The 16,457-nt window shown below is 44.1% G+C and overlaps 1 long non-coding RNA gene across 1 annotated transcript; it reads left to right on the top strand.

The window, feature by feature from the left end:
• The first annotated feature begins 10,983 nt into the window (after positions 1 to 10,983).
• Positions 10,984 to 14,672, top strand: LOC118560820. The gene is made up of 3 exons (XR_004929605.1): positions 10,984 to 11,160; positions 12,925 to 13,287; positions 14,178 to 14,672. It is a non-coding gene; the product is annotated as an uncharacterized LOC118560820 (long non-coding RNA).
• The last annotated feature ends 1,785 nt before the right edge of the window (positions 14,673 to 16,457 follow it).

Genomic DNA, 16,457 nt, shown 5'->3' with positions numbered 1-16,457 from the left:
AAGACCCACGCCTGCCAGCCTCTGTCTCGGCAGTCTTGGGCCAGCTGTTGATATTTTGCGGCCTTCCTTTCATGGGCCTCCTCGCACCCCTCCTCCCATGGTACTGTCAGTTCCACCAAGATTATCTTCCGCTCCTTGGATGACCACAGCACTATGTCAGGGCGGAGGGTTGTTTGCACCACCTCAGGAAACTGCAGCCTCTTCCCCACATCCACCCTCATCTCCCAGGAACTTGCGGCCTGGAGAATGCTAGTCCTTTTCCTCCTGGTGGACTGTGGTCTAGCAGCTCCTTCCTTGAGGAAGGTGATAGCTCTCTGTGCGGTCGTGTCGGCTGGCCTCTTCTTGACCCTCTCCCGCTCTATGGTGTCAGCCAATGAGAGGAGCACTTTGTCGTGGCGCCATCTATACCGCCCCTGGGTTAATGATGTTTTGCACCCGGACAGTATATGGGCCAAGGTCCCCCTCTTGCCACACAGCTTACAAAGTGGATCCTCTCTTAGACCCCATGTGTGGAGATGTACTGGGGAGGGGAGGGTATCATAAACAGACCGTAAAAGGTCAATATTTTTATTTATTTTTTTTCTGTTCTGTCTCTCTTCGAGGTCAGTCATGTCTTTTCTCTCCTCTGCAGCTTCCCCTCCATCCTCCCTCCTGCTTTACTATGTCTTGTGTTTCTGAGCACTTTCTTCATATCAACTGAACTGTGAAAAACATGGATCTGGTAAGCTGGTCTCTCAATACTATTGATAATTTTTTTTCGACAGGTAGGCAACAAAAGGGGGACCCGTCCGGTCCTGATTTGACTCATTTTGTGGGATACACAAAAGTTTTTTTTGTTGGATGCTTCACTCTTTATTAGTGAGAGCATAAATTGTCAAGCATCTGTCTTTTTTTTCTCCCTCCACTTCCCCCAAGTTGTTGTAATCTTCCTTCAACAGATAAGGGCAGCGCCTTGTGGACAGAATATGTCCTTGGCAGCATGGCCTAAGTGAACCGTCTCCCCCCTGAAATGTTTGTGATATTTGTGTTATGGTGATGGTACTGAAACAACAATTTCCCTCTGGGATTATTAAAGTATATCTGATTCTGATTCTGATTCTGATATTCCTAAGATGTTATATACCAGTATTGTTAGGATCTTGGCTGTGTATTGCATGATAATTTGGTCTTTATTCTGTGGTTTGATCAGACTGTAGTATTCTCACAGGTTATATTCATTTCTAAAAGGACATCCCTGTTAATCTGGTTTAAGACTCCTATAGTCATATTCAGTCATTATATGGTAGAGCATACATTTAGTAAGAAATCTTTCAGTTTGGGAAATAAGAACCCCTCTTCAGGTATTAGATTAGCAGTTTCTTGGTAGTTGCACATACATAACGGGATAACACATCACTGATGAAGGTGCTTTCTTTTATTGGTTCTAGTATATTTTAGGATTCAGATAAGATAAGTAACTTTTCAGTTTATAGGTTGAGATATCTTACTTTTAAGGGAATAATTTCTATTTATTTGGTGTAAAACGTATGTATAGTATTTCATTTGGGTTGTAGGTTTCTGTTCTGTTATGGTTTTATTAATCATCAACTGAGGGGAGAGTGGATTAGGAAATTCCAATTTATCATTTGGGCTTTGTTTGAGGGGTCCAAGAAATTAAATTAGTTTTAGCTCATTTATTGATTTGATCCTCTTCTTCAGGAGTGAATGCTGCTTGTTGGGACTTTGATGCAAACAACTGGTTCCCTTATATAGGACATTTTTGACCAATCTGTATAATCTGAGCCAATCTGTATAATCTGAGCCAATCTGTATAATCTGATTGATTTTGACTTTGTAAAGTGCCTTGAAATGACATGTTTTCATGAATTGGCGCTATATAAATAAAATTGAATTGAATTGAATTGAATCTATTTGGATCAAAACAGAGGGAATTGTTGAGGAAAATATATATATATATATGTTATATTAATCAAGCACTTGTACGTTCTGTCTCCTTTTGGAATTCCAAATGAATTAAATATGCATATTTTAAATGTTTGCCTCTGATCATTGTTTCTCCTTTACTGCCAAATCTTAAACCGGGGTACTACAGGCCTTTTGAGATAAGCAGGAGCAGGCCGGTAATAATATCTATAGTGGTAAAAGAAGGGTTTCCTTAGACTTCCTGTGAGGACCTCTGTACAGCTTGAAGAGAGAATAACCTTTGTTGATTTCATAGAAGGCAGGCTGTACTTAGCTTCTATTCTAGCCTGCGCTCATGTGGCAGGTCTCCGAACTTCATTCGAGCCCACGGACCTTCGTCTCTCCAGTGCTGAGCTTCTTCTCATGAGGTCCATGGAAAAGAGAGCGATGGGAGGTGGAGCATGGCTTTATAGCAATGGGCACCCTGCTGTCAGGGGCAGGTAATTTATTGAAGGGTTACTGCAGCTTCTTACAGCATTAGAAAGTCTCATTTTATTTCTCCCATTTTTTGTGGCTTCAGCCTTAGAGTCTTATGTTTATGTTGTTCCCTAGCTGAATCCCAACACAGAGTTAACCCTGTTGTCTTTGTCTATTCACAACTTCTTTCACATGAAACATTTAATTTTGGCACTAAAGAAAAACAGGGATTCAAGAAGAAAGCAAACAAATTTTCAGATTATTACTTTATAGTTGAAACTGAATTTTGTCCAACTTTTCCCTTGATTCTCAGACATTATTGATTGTCACACCCTCATCCACAAACACAGGGAATTAGACATGAAGCATAGTGACCTTTTTAAAGCTTTCAGTCAGGTTTGAGAAACAGCACCGGTAAAAGTCACTAACGATCTTTTCCTGGCCACAGACTGTCGATTCTGTTAGATCTCAGCGCTACATCTTATACTCTCCATCCCACTATGCTCTTCCAGAAACAGGAAGCTGATCCTACGGTGCAGGACCATCCAAAACACCACCAACATCTTCATCTTCCTGTCAGAGACCATTAAGCAGATCCTTACAGCTCTTCACTTACAGGAACTGCTACCAACTTCACCTCCAGAACTACGGATGAACTCAGAGAAAAAAAATGACATTTCAACAGTTGCACCTGCTAAACCTGTTAAAATCAGAGAAACGTGACGCTGTAAGAAACACCTTTGTTGCTTCTGGTCAGGTGGTTACTTTGTTACATTCTTCTATGACTGGATCCTGTTGTGTTTATTCAGGCATCAGAAACTATGCTCACCCAGAGGAGGATGGCTATCAACAACAGTCTAATTTTTACATTTTTATCTGATTAGTGATGTTTTTATCTGATTAGGGATGTTTCTGACCCAGACTGACTGGCAGTGACTATGAGAATCAAGAAGACATGTGTTACCATGGTGACATTACCTTTGAGTCAGGGTGTACAGAACAAAAGAAAAAACATTACCAAATAACACGGATGTAACATGCTAAATAGTTTATTTTTAAATACTCAGCTGGGGATCTGAACAAACTGCTGGTGGTTTCTGAATATTTAACTGAAACAAACATGTAAGGACAGAAAGTCCATCCTCTGAAGGTCTGAACCAGGTGCTGGTGAGGAACAGGCTCTGCTGTTTCCTCATGGTTCTGTTTCTGATTTCCTCATGGTTCTGATTCTGATTTCCTCATGGTTTTGTTTCTGATTTCCTCATGGTTCTGATTCTGACGCCTATCAGGCAAATCAGGCAAAGGAGCATTCTCTGCAGAGCTTCTCATTCATGCATGGTTCACTGAACTCCATGCGTCACAACCAGTCCAGCAGGTTTGTGTGCTGACATAAAGGGTTTATTATCTCTGAGGATCAGAGCATCACCAGGTCAGAAGTATGCCTTAAATGAAACAAACAAGGTTTACTTTCTGTTCCTCACAGACACAAGTTCTGTTTTGTTCTGCCTCAGGGTCAGTCTGCTGCCAAACAGCCGAACAGGCAGATACTGTCCACCATTCAGACTCTCACCAAGTGTAATGCTTTGGTCTGGGAACCTGATATTCAAGCCAATACACAGAGCACGTTTAAAAGGTTTATTGAGATCAATTGAATAGACGACAGGCAGGTGATAACAACAACAACAGGAGATGATAGACGGCAGGTAAAGACAGGTCGACCAGGTGATGAAGGCAGAAACTGACTTGACCAGAACATGCAGGCCGATGGCTCACCAGAGCCGGCAAAGCTCTCAGCAGGACCCACAGGACCAGGGAGCAAAGTGGAGGAGCGCACAACTTGTAATCCTTATTAGTGAGGGCATGTTATGCACAGAAAACCCTGAAGGCTGGCAGGCGGAGCACGCGAAAACCAGGAGCAACGTTCAGGCAGTGACTCCCTAAATCATGACACCAACAGACTTGCTACCATTTATTAAGTAAACTGGGGGCATGCTTTAAAACTCTGGTTTTTAGGTATTTTATCACTCATTGCCACAGATTTGTTGCCTAGAAATTCTGCTCATAAAACTTATGAACAGAATCGGTGACAAAGGGCAACCTTGGCGGAGTCCAACTCTCACCGGAAACGAGTCCGACTTACTGCCGGCAATGCGGACCAGACTCTGACACCGGTCGTACAGAGACCTGACAGCCCTTATTAAAGGGCCCGGTACTCCATACTCCCGGAGTACCCCCCACAGGATCCCTCGGGGGACACGGTTGAATGCCTTCTCCAGATCCACAAAACACATGTAGACTGGTTGGGCAAACTCCCATGCCCCCTCCAGGATCCTGCTGAGGGTGTAGAGCTGGTCCAGTGTTCCACGGCCAGGACGAAAACAACACTGCTCTTCCTGAATCTGAGATTTGACTATCCGACGGACCCTCCTGTTCAGAACCCCTGAATAGACCTTACCAGGGAGGCTTAAGAGTGTGATTTCTCTATAGTTGGAACACACCCTCCGGTCCCCCTTTTTAAATAGGGGGACCACCACCCCAGTCTACCAATCCAGGGGAACTGCCCCCGATGTCCACGCAATGCTGCAGAGCCGCGTTAACCAACACAGCCCCACAACATCCGGAGGCTTAAGGTACTCAGGGCGAATCTCATCCAGCCCTGGAGCCTTGCCACCAAGGAGCTTTTTAACAATCTCAGTGACCTCAGCACCAGAAATGGGGGAACTCGACCCAGAGTCCTCAGGCTCTGCTTCCGCAATGGAAGACATGTTGGTGGGATTAAGGAGGTCTTTGAAGTATTCCGCCCACCGACGTACGACGTCCTCAGTCGAGATCAGCAGCACACCACCCCCACTATAAACAGTGTTGGTACTGCACTGCTTCCCCCTTCTGAGACGCCGGATAGTGGACCAGAATCGCTTCGAAGCCGTACGGAAGTCTTTCTCCATGGCCTCTCCGAACTCCTCCCACGCGCAAGTTTTTGCCTCGGCGACCAGCCGAGCCGCCCGCCGCTTCGACTGCCGGTATACATCAGCTGCTTCTGGAGTCCCACAGGCCAATAAAGCCCGGTAGGACTCCTTCTTCAGTTTGACGGCTTCCTTTACTGCTGGTGTCCACCAGCGGTTTCGAGGGTTGCCGCCGCGACATGCACCGACAACCTTGCGGCCACAGCTTCGACTAGCCGCCTCAACAATAGAGGCGTGGAACATGGTCCATTCAGACTCAATGTCCCCCGCCTCCCTCGGGACGTGTTCAAAGCTCTCCCGGAGGTGGGAGTTAAAGCTCCGTCTCATGGGGGACTCTGCCAGATGTTTTCAGCAAACCCTCACAATAAATTTGTGCCTGCCAGGTCTGACCGGCTTCCTCCTCCACCATCGTAGCCAACTCACCACCAGGTAGTGGTCAGTTGAAAGCTCCGCCCCTCTCTTCACCCAAGTGTCCAGGACATGCGGCCGCAGATCAGATGAAATGACAACAAGGTCGATCATTGAACTACGGCTAAATGGTAAATGGACTGAACTTATATAGCGCTTTTCCAGTCATGTTGACCACCCAAAGCGCTGTACACTATAGCCACATTCACCCAGTCGCTCTCACTAACGCACACACATTTATACACCGAGACGCAGCTCGGTAGGCAACTTGGGGTTAAGTGCCTTGCCCAGGGGCACATCAACATGTGGCAAGGGGAAGCTGGAATCGAACCCACAACCCTCAGATTGCCAGACGACTACTCAACCCACTAAGCCACAGTCGCCACAGGCTAAGGGTGTCCTGGTGCCAAGAGCACATATGGACACCCTTATGCTTGAACATGGTGTTTGTGATGGACAATCCACGACGAGCTCAGAAGTCCAACAACACCACTCGAGTTCAGATCGGTTGGGCCATTCCTCCCAACCACGCCCCTCCAGGTCTCACTGTCATTGCCCATGTGAGCGTTGAAGTCCCCCAGAAGAACGAGGGAGTCCCCAGGAGGGGCACTCTCTGGCACCCCCTCCAAGGACTCCAAAAAGTGTGGGTAATCCGAGCTGCTGTTTGGCACATACGCAAAAAAAAAAATCAGAACCCGTCCCCCCACACGAATGCGGAGGGAGGACACCCTCTCATTCACCGGGGGTGAACCGCAACGTGCAGCCACCGAGATGAGGGGCAACAAGTATGCCCACCCCAGCTCGGCACCTCTCAGCAGGGGCAACTCCAGAGTGGAAGAATGTCCAACTCCTCTCAAGGAGACTGGTTCCAGAGCCAGAGCTGTGCGTCGAGGTGAGTTCGACTATCTCTAGTCGGAACCTCTCAACCTCGCGCACGAGCTCAGGCTCCTTCCTCACCAGAGAGGGGACATGCCACGTCCCAAGAGCCAGCTTCTGCAGTCGACGATCGGAACGCCAAGGTCCCCGCCCTCTACTGCCACCCATCGCACAATGCACCAGACCCCTTTGGCCCCTCCGATAGCTGGTGAAAGGGGGACCCATGTTTCCTCCTCATGCTGAGCCCGGCCGGGCTCCATGGGTAAAAGCCCAGCCACCAGGCGCCCGCCAACATGCCCCACCTCCAGGCCTGGCTACAGTGTGGGGTCCCGGTGGCCCGCGTCCGGGCAAGGGAACACAACGTCCATTGATGGGATTCATCATAACTGGGATTTGGGCTGCTCTTTGTCTGGTGTTGTGCAATTATACACTGTGTAAAGTTATTTAATGTTTCATAAATAACTCTCTGTCTGTTAAGTATTGTCTGGTGATGATCAGCTCTTAAGCTGATATCAAGACAATGGTTGAAAGGGATGAATTCGAGCACTAGCGATCTTTTAACAGCAAAACCTGCACACACATAGAATAAAGGAGTGACAACTTCTTTTCAAGTTCAAGAATTTAATAACAAAAATAAAATGAACATCCAGAGAACATCACTATGTAATGCTGTTTACCTGAATTAACACAATATTTCGATTAATAAATCCTCTCTACTAGGCTAGTGAAACTTCACTCAACTACCAAGTAAAATGAAGATAAAAAGAAGCTAAGCTAAGGAACTATTTACATGCAAAACAAACACAAGACAAACAAAAGTGGTTGATCATAATCAGAATACTTCAGTGAATCCTGGTTCACTGCAGATCTGATTAACAAAAACATGGAATGGAGTTAAAAACATCTGTCATGTCTTTCAATCCATTCACAATGCAAAGCCCAAGTCAATCAAAACATTATTTGTTGAAATAATATTCTGAGGACCGTTTTGTCCTGTGAAATCATTTAAATCAGAATCGCTTGCCTTTGTTTATGCGATTCTACCTCCGGCCGCTAGGGGTCGCTACAGCGATCGTCGCTAACCTGGTTAAAATCTATAGTTATCAAAATTGTCTTGAAAACCGGCATTAATATACCATATTGATGCGGGAATAAGGCTCATAACACCATAGGAGGATGGCGGGGCAGAACAGTTACGCATTATGCTTTAAAACAAACTACTTTTGAAATGTCCGAGACCGGATGTTAGCAAGGCTAATATCCTGTTAGCTAGCGGATGCTCGGCGTTAACAAGTGAAAGCTTTTGCTATAATTTTAGTCATATTGAGTGGCTGGATAACATAAACATTAATGTCCCATCAATGTATGAAACCCTTGTGGAGGTAACCTTTCTGGTGAAACTTTAAAACGCACTCGACAGTGACATGGTACCAAATGCTGGCAATGCTATATTGCTAGCCTTTGTTCAAAACGCCAGGTGTACAACGGTTTACAAATCGTTTCCCTTTTTAAACCTTTTTACTTCACCCTCAGCCCGCTGCCCAAACCTCTGTCTTTTGTTTCGTGTCAGTCCTGTCCAGTTTTGGCCATTCACAGGAGGAGCGTTGAAGGAGGGAAGTTGTTGGCTAGCGCTAGCGGGCTAGCGCTTGGCAGGCTAGCGTTAGCCTTGCAGCAGCATGTGGCTAACGGCGTGGTCAGGTCGGAGGCCTGGTGTGAGCACGTTCTCTAAACCGGCTGCAGTCCGAGTTGAGCGGGGTTTTCCTTTAGAATTCCACAGCTTTCCACCCTGTCTGGGTTCGCTCCCCTGTATAGGCTAAGAAGAAATACACAGAGCTGTTTCGCATGCAGGATCTTTGTCCCTGCATCTGATTGTGAAGTTAGGACTGCAACTTAGCTCTGTATTTGCCCGGACATGTTGTTTGTCCGGATTCAGTCAGGTCCTCGGCTGAAGCAGGCAGTCGAATCTAGCAGACCCTGGATCAAGCGTTGTTGGTCCAGGCAATCTTTCAGATGTTCCAGCAGATGAGGCCATATGGCCCCATGGTTCAGGCCTCCTCCCTTGTCCTGGAGAGGTGATCTGTGCAGCTGCTGAAGAGGTCTGGAGAAGTGGGTGAAGTGGGAAGAAGTGGGGGTCTTTGTCTGTGGAAGGAAAGTTTTTATCACCAGCAGGGGACCCCCTGGTGAGTGAAGAAGGGACGAGCGAGAGAGGGGGAGAGAAAGGCTTCTCCTGCCCCCCTTTATCCTTTGCAGCAGGAGTGGACTTTTTTTGTTGAATCACCCACTGTTTAGGATTCAATCTGTGTTACTATCATCATGTCATGTTATGGCACAACACTGGTCCCTCACCTAGGACCTGTCTGCCTTGGGTGACCCTACTAGGGGCATAAAGCCCCTGACAGCACAGCTCCTAAGGTCATTGGGACACTCAAACCCCTCCACCATGCTAAATTGGAAGCTCAGGGAGGGGCCATTAAAATACAGGCAGAAGTAATTCTTTAGAAAATATTTGTGTGAAAAATATTGAATATTAGAGTAACTATATATTTCTGTGTTAGGTATATGTAATATGTTTTCTGTAAATAAGGTGCCATAGACCAGTTCATTGTTATTGTTTTGATGCGGGTTTTTCGCGCATGCGCGCCGGACTGGTAGGCAGAAGGCGAGCACAGCGGCGGACGCAAACAGAGAAACTGACGAGTTCTCCGCGTATTTTTCTTCTTTAGAAAACGTATCACAAGATCGTTTTAAGAGTAAGTTGATGGTTGATGGTATCAGATTGCCAGATCCACACAGCAAAAGCCTGAAGGGACGGAGCGAGTCTGTGAAATGCTGGCCAAGTGTTCCGTACCGCGACATACAGCTGCCTTATAAACACGCAGGCCAGTACGGACAAGAGAGCACGAAAGCCCCTGAAACCACTGGACGGCTACAATTATTTTATATCTGGACCCCCGCGACCCCATGAGGGATTAAGCGGGTCAGAAAATGGATGGATGAATCCATTCATCCATCCATCCATCTGCAAATTCTGTCGTAGTATGATGGCTCCCCCAGTCCATTGGGAGTGTCTGCCTGCGCTCTTTTCATTGAAAATATCCATTTCTTTCTTCGTCCTTCCTCCTTCGGTAAATGACAGAAAAGTACATCCAACGATTTGGAATGCCTCCCTGTGCAACAGGGAGCACAACAAGTCGTACGTATTGTTTAGATTCCAAAAATAAACGAACTAAAAGTACGCTCTAAATCACCCGTTTTGTTATGTAGTAGACGAGAACAGTACTGTTTCTGCCTACTAGCGGGACCCGGATGTAGCGCTGACGTCACGCATGACCTGGTCTATTAGAACTCCCCCCACCCCAACATAAAATGGTTTGACCATGTGCAGCATGTGTTTGAGGAGGAGACAGAGAGAGCCATCCCTAGCGATAACAGAGACATTGCAGGTGGAGGGGCTTACTGCCTGATCGCATAGTCTCAGCATGGTGGCTCAGAGATGGATCACACCGTTAATTTCAATGATCTTGCGTTATGATCAACAAAACTGACTGATTCTGATCCAATGAATGTTGTGCGTTTAACGGCAAAAAGGAAGCCTTTCTCAGAGATTCAGAGGGCAGAGATTATGTCTGAGACTTTAGACTGAAAGTTATCTACTAGCTCATCTACTGAGTTGCAGCCCAAGGTTGAAGTAGCAGAGTAAGGTTGAATAAAAGTTTCTGTGGCATTGTCCTTAAAGGTGCGTTTTCTTACGATGTCCCTTTGGCTAAATGAGTCACTGGTAATGATACATTCAAAGGTAACGGAGAAGTGATCAGATAGGGCAACATCAGTTACATTGACCTGTGAAATGTTTAGACCTTTAGTGATGATTAAGTCTAAAATATGCCCCTGCTTGTGTGTTGGCTGTTTAACATTCTGAGTTAAACCAAAGTTTCTAAGTGTGTCAAACAGTTCTTTTGCACTTCTGTCTTCAGGGTTGTCAACGTGAAAGTTGAAGTCTCCAACAATAATTAAACAGTCATAGTGAACGCATATATGTTTAATCAGATGACTTTAATCAGCTCCTCTAGTTACCAGAGGCCCTGAGTTATGAAATCAATCAAGAGAATGTCTGAAATGTTTCACTGAAGTTGGGCCTCTGAGGTAACATGATCATTAATTGACTGATTGTTGTTACTTGTTGGGTTTATCTTCTATCAAGTGACAAATAAAGACACATTTTGTTGTTGTTTTATTTTTAAAGGTGTCATGTGTCCCTGTTAACTCCTCCTCCTTCTGAATCAGCTGCACTATAAGCCAGTTCTTACTGATTCATTGCTTCTTAGCACCAGGTGAGACCTACTGGCCCTAATTTAGTGTCTGTTTTTTAGCTAAAGTTGTTTGGATTTTTCTGGCTATAAATAACCCTGAATGATTTAAACAAAACCAAATTTTGAGGCTGCAGATCGTTAAGACGAGGAAATGGTTTCTTTATTAAATGCGTCTACGGGCAGCATTCTACTTTCCCTCATCTGGATCACGTTTGTTTCAGCAGGTGAGTTTTACTTCTTGTAATAGTAATTCTCCATAGCTAAATCTATCTTTTATAGTTGTTGTTATTTCACAGATGTAATATTTATGCTCTTAACACATCTATGCTGATGATTATCAGTGATATTATCAGTGAATGATGTGTTATTCCGGTAAATGGGTGTGGTCGCTGATTAGTAAAATGGCAGCAAAACTTCATTAGACAGTATAGAAAACAGAAACAATGTTTCACAGCTGAGTCAGTTACTGGTTTAACTGGTAGGTTTGAAACTTGCACCAGTAAGGCAGAAACATCTTTACTATCACTAAAAATAGGAAACATTGTACTTGTATACAGATTTCTAACCTTTTCTTCCTCTTTACACTCCAGTGTAGAGGTCTAAATCATTCTGCTTTGTTAAGATTTGTGTTCAGGTAAAGCGTTTACATCCAGTCTACAAGATTGGGTTTTCCAGGTAAGGAATATTTTGTCAGATCTGGGGCCAAGGGGAGGGTTGCTGCCCAACTGTTTAACATATTGTAACGCCCATGTAAGTTGGTGAAACAGCAATGTACTGCCCCAAGACAACCAGCAGAGGATGCTGTGGGCCTTTAAATTGGTTGTTTGGAGGCAGAAGACGGATTTATGTCTAAAGTGGATTTTGGAACTTGGCTTGACCAAAATAAGGGGAACCCTAGCACAAGCAGGGAAGATGCTGACAGGCCAGCTGACAGCTTTGCTAGGGCCCGGGACAACACAGTCTTTTTGGGCCCCCCCTCCCCACCTGCCGCCACCACACACACACACACACACACACACACACACACACACACACACACACACACACACACACACACACACACACACACACACACCACAAAAAAGTCAACCCTGGAAATCTCTGTATTTTATACTGGATATTTTCAACCCATCTATTGAATTTAGTGCACTAGTTGATCTTTTCTTCATAAGAGAACAGCAAGCACTGCAGCCAAAATATGGCCTTTTTTGACCTGCTGTATATTAGCCAGTCCCTAAGCTTGATGTATCATAAAACTGTAGACCTTTCGGGTTTTGGGGTTTTTATTTTATGATTACAATTAAATAATAATAATAATAATAATATTGTTATGTTCATAGTGTTGTTTTCCTAATCCACCTCTTATAGCTTTTAATCCTTGACCTCACAACCTCAGCTTCAACTGATGAGAGGAAGGCAGCGATCACTCATAATGATGTAGGGAAAATGTCATCACCAAATGTTAGTAGATAAATGTAATTTAACATAGGCAAAGAAATGACAGCTCTGAAGAATTTCTTACTAATAATGAAAGTCCATTTAACAGTTATATTCAATATTTTAATTGCACTGAGGCGTCTGATCCCGTTTGGGCCTGAAGTTGATCAGATCAGATAGTCTTGATCAAACTGTCATAAATATAGTTTATTGGAGTCAAATAACCAGATTTCCTCTCAGCAGATAATAAACAGCACATCTAAGATTCCTTTAAATCAGCTGTTTTATAACTCCCACAAAAGTGCTTGAAAACAGTTTTCTTAGACAAACAAGTTTAAACCTTACAACTCCACTTGAATATACAAATTGTTTTTTATGTCAGGATTTTTTTATGGAGTTGGAGTGAGTGAGAGAGAGAGAGAGAGAGAGAGAGAGAGAGAGAGAGAGAGAGAGAGAGAGAGAGAGAGAGAGAGAGACAGACAGAGATGCTTGAGATCTTCTCTGTCCTCATTTACATCTTTAACCTCTCTGCTCTGTTTCTCTTCCTGCAGATCAAAGAAGCATCCCAGCAGAACCTGGACAGGACGTCACTCTGCCATGCAGAACCGCTGATAACCAACCTGCTGTGGTCGTCGACTGGAGCAGAACTGATCTGGGAGAAGATTTTGTTCTTTTATATCGGGTCAATAAGTTGAATTCAGAAGGACAACATCCATCTTTTAGGAACCGGGTGGGTCTGCGGGACGAAGAGATGAAGGATGGAGACGTGTCTTTGGTTCTGAGGAACGTGAAAGCTGCTGACAGAGGAACTTATGAGTGTCGAGTTGCTCAGACAGGAAATGGAAGAAATAAAAGAGCGGTGCTGGATTTTGAACCCGTCTGCACCGTCTACCTGGATGTAACTTCTCCTGCAGGTGATTCTGTTTGGGTCAGAGCTTCCAGCAGCTTCCTGCTTCTTCCTGGTTCTTCATGTCAGAGTTAAAGATTCTCAGATCCCGGGCCTCATGCATAAAAGAGCAAATGCACAAAAACCATCAGATATCTAAAACTGTAGGTAGACGTGTCACTGCACATGCTGCCTGGATAGAACCGGAGGAGCAGGAAATGCTTAAGTTCAGGTGTAGCTATGGCCCCTGATTATATCTGCAGATCAGTGCAAACAGCAGGAAGCAGCACCATGGGACCAAAGAGCTACTGGAACCAGGCCTGTCAGAGTCAGAGAGGCCTGGAGGGACGTTTGTGGTGAACTACAGAGAACTGAGTGGCATCAGCAACTCGTTAAATAATCTGGTTATTCTGATGAGGAAGTCTGTCTACACACTCTATAAAGTATGTTAAATCTTTAAAATGAGTCAGAAAACCAAATAAAACAAGTCAGGATGGTGAACATCATAAATAACCTAGAGGTCAACCTTCACTCACTAATGCTCTTATTTTGTTTCCAACATCTTTTATAATGAGAATAATTATAATCATGGTGATGGTAGAGCAGAATCCTGACTTCACAGGGATTATAGAAACTGTCCCAGCTCTGATTACATCTGGAAATCAGCTCCTTGCTGCATGTTTGAGCCTCAGGTCATTTTAAATGCATCTGAACAACATCAGGAACTCAGACTCATTACAGAACTTTAAATCTCATCTTAAAACCATTTATTTAGACTCGCTCTGCTGTAGGATGATGTTTCGTATATTTCTGCGTTGTTGTTTTTTATTTAAAGCAGCAGATCTGAGATCAGTGGATGATGTTCTGCAGTCGTCTCCTGCCTGACGGGTCAGACTAACACCTGGTTCTGTTCTGCAGGGTCGGATGGACAAAACAACGGCAGAGCAAACGAACGCGGTGCGACCAATAAAGGATGGAATAAGGATGGAGATGATTGGTACATAATTGGTCAGACAGTCTGGCTGATGATTGTTTTTTCTGTTGGGTTTATGATTCTTTACTATCTACGCAATAGGCTTTAGGTTCTCTTTAGTTTACACAGTAATGAATGTTATGAGGAGAGAACAAAGAAAATCTTTGTTAAGGATGAGCATCCACATCCTCATCATCAACCTCCATTATGATTCAACTCTCCACAACAACTCTTCAGCTGCAGCAGTGCATGACTGTCACACCAACAGGGACCAAGGCTCAACGCCAAAGTCCCAATTTTTTATTTTATTTAACCTTTATTTACTAATAATTGAAATTGAACATTTCTTTTTCCACTTAAAAGCATTTAAGGAATAAAACTCAACTGATCATTTTAAATTATAATAAAGACTGAATTTATCTAAGATGATAACAAAAATGCCTAATGTGAGTTTAATAATTGAGTATAATATTGAATTACTGTAACAGGAGTGAGAATCACTGTATTGCTCTTTATTTCTCTTTGACGTAATATCAGTGTTAGGACCTTCAGATTCCCTGATTTAACCGGGTTAATAATCTACTCAGGTCACCATTCTTTACTTCCATCTCTCGTCCTTCATTCACTGGATCTATTTTACTTTTTCACCTCTTCAGCAGTTTGCATTTCCCTTGTTATAGCAGCATAAAATAAAAAAAGATGTTTAACAGTTGGGTGTAATGTCGGTTCTTGCATGTAGTTGTAAAAAATGAATTTATTATTCCATCACCTTCCTAAAATAATATAAGTCATTTTTGCCTAAATCATCTCATCAGGATGCTGGCATCAACTTCCAAAAGTTTTTACATCCTCAGTTGAGTTTGTGTAACTCCACCCTGTTTTAATGTCAAGAGCGTGACTTAAGCCGTATTGTTTTTTGCTTTCTGAAAAAAAAAAGGCTTTGGCCATTATTTTAAGGTTAATTTATGCTTGATGCATGTTCCTTTCAGGCAGAAATGAGAAGTGGGTGCACAAAGATAGGGACTCTCCTTTACCCTGTCTTCCTGTTGAGAAAATGTCATCAATTGTATTGAGAGTCCAGCTGACTAGAGCCATAATTTATAGTTTGGAAGATATGTAAAAAGAGGCTAAAAACATCGAGGGAGGGAGGGAAAAGGAGAGGAGAGAAAAGAAAAGCGACTGCCTTCACAGAGAAGCAGGAAGAAAAATGTATGCGGCTCTGCCTCTGAAGTATTATTATTCTCCTAGATTCTAGAGGGCAGTATTGTGCTCCTACACCTAGTGTACTACACCCCACTACACGTAGAAGTAGAAAACACAGTTGTTTCCAAGATTTAAAGGTCTTTTACTTTCTTTCAAGAGTGACAGGGATTGATGTCCAGGAATTGTTAACAGTGTGTTTATTTTTGTTTGGTCTGCGGGGGTCGAATCATAAAGATGTCTTTATATAGGAACCTCTGCCAGAAGGAGTTCTTGCAGAGGACACCACCCTAACACTGTGCAAAGAGGCAGACAGCTCCTCACCCTCCCTCACCTGGCTTCTTCTGATTATCATTCAATCTATTAAAAAACTGTTGACAAACCACTGGTGATCAGGGAGCCAGTGGTAACTCGCACAGGGAGGAGATGGTCAGAGGACGTAGAAGAAGCCCTGAGACAAGGCTTCAGCTCCACTAAGTGGGAAGAACTGTGTGATCCTCATGGAGACTAGGATCAAATAACAGAATTTATCACAGATTACATCAGCTTCTGTGTGGACTGCCCTCTTCCTACCATGAAGGTTAGATGTTTCTCCAACACCAAGCCCTGGATAAACCCAGAGTTAAAATCTTTGCTGAGGGAGAAGAGAAGGGCTTTCAGGTCAGGAGATGAAGAAGAGCTGAGGGGTGTGCAGAAAAGACTGAGGAGGAAAATTAGAGAAGGAAAGAACATAAACAGGGAAAAAGAATTAGTTGCAACTGCAAGACAACACACTCAGTGATAGCTGGAAAAGCCTAGAAACCATCTTAGGTCACAACCAGAAGGTCCATACTGTCCTCCACCCTGTCGTTCTCACCGCTCCAGGTGAGGAACATTCTGAGGAAGACTAACCCGAGGAAGGCTGCAGGTGGTACCAGTGTCCAAAACTGCACACCTCAAAGACCTCAGCAGCGACAGGCTGGTAGTACGAACATCACACCTGATGAAGACCCTGGAGAGGCTGGTCGTCAACCATCTCAACCCCC

The sequence above is a fragment of the Fundulus heteroclitus genome, unplaced genomic scaffold, assembly GCF_011125445.2.
Source record: "Fundulus heteroclitus isolate FHET01 unplaced genomic scaffold, MU-UCD_Fhet_4.1 scaffold_49, whole genome shotgun sequence".
In the NCBI taxonomy this organism is placed as follows: Eukaryota; Metazoa; Chordata; class Actinopteri; order Cyprinodontiformes; family Fundulidae; genus Fundulus; species Fundulus heteroclitus.
This window is presented reverse-complemented; position numbering and strand designations above follow the sequence as displayed.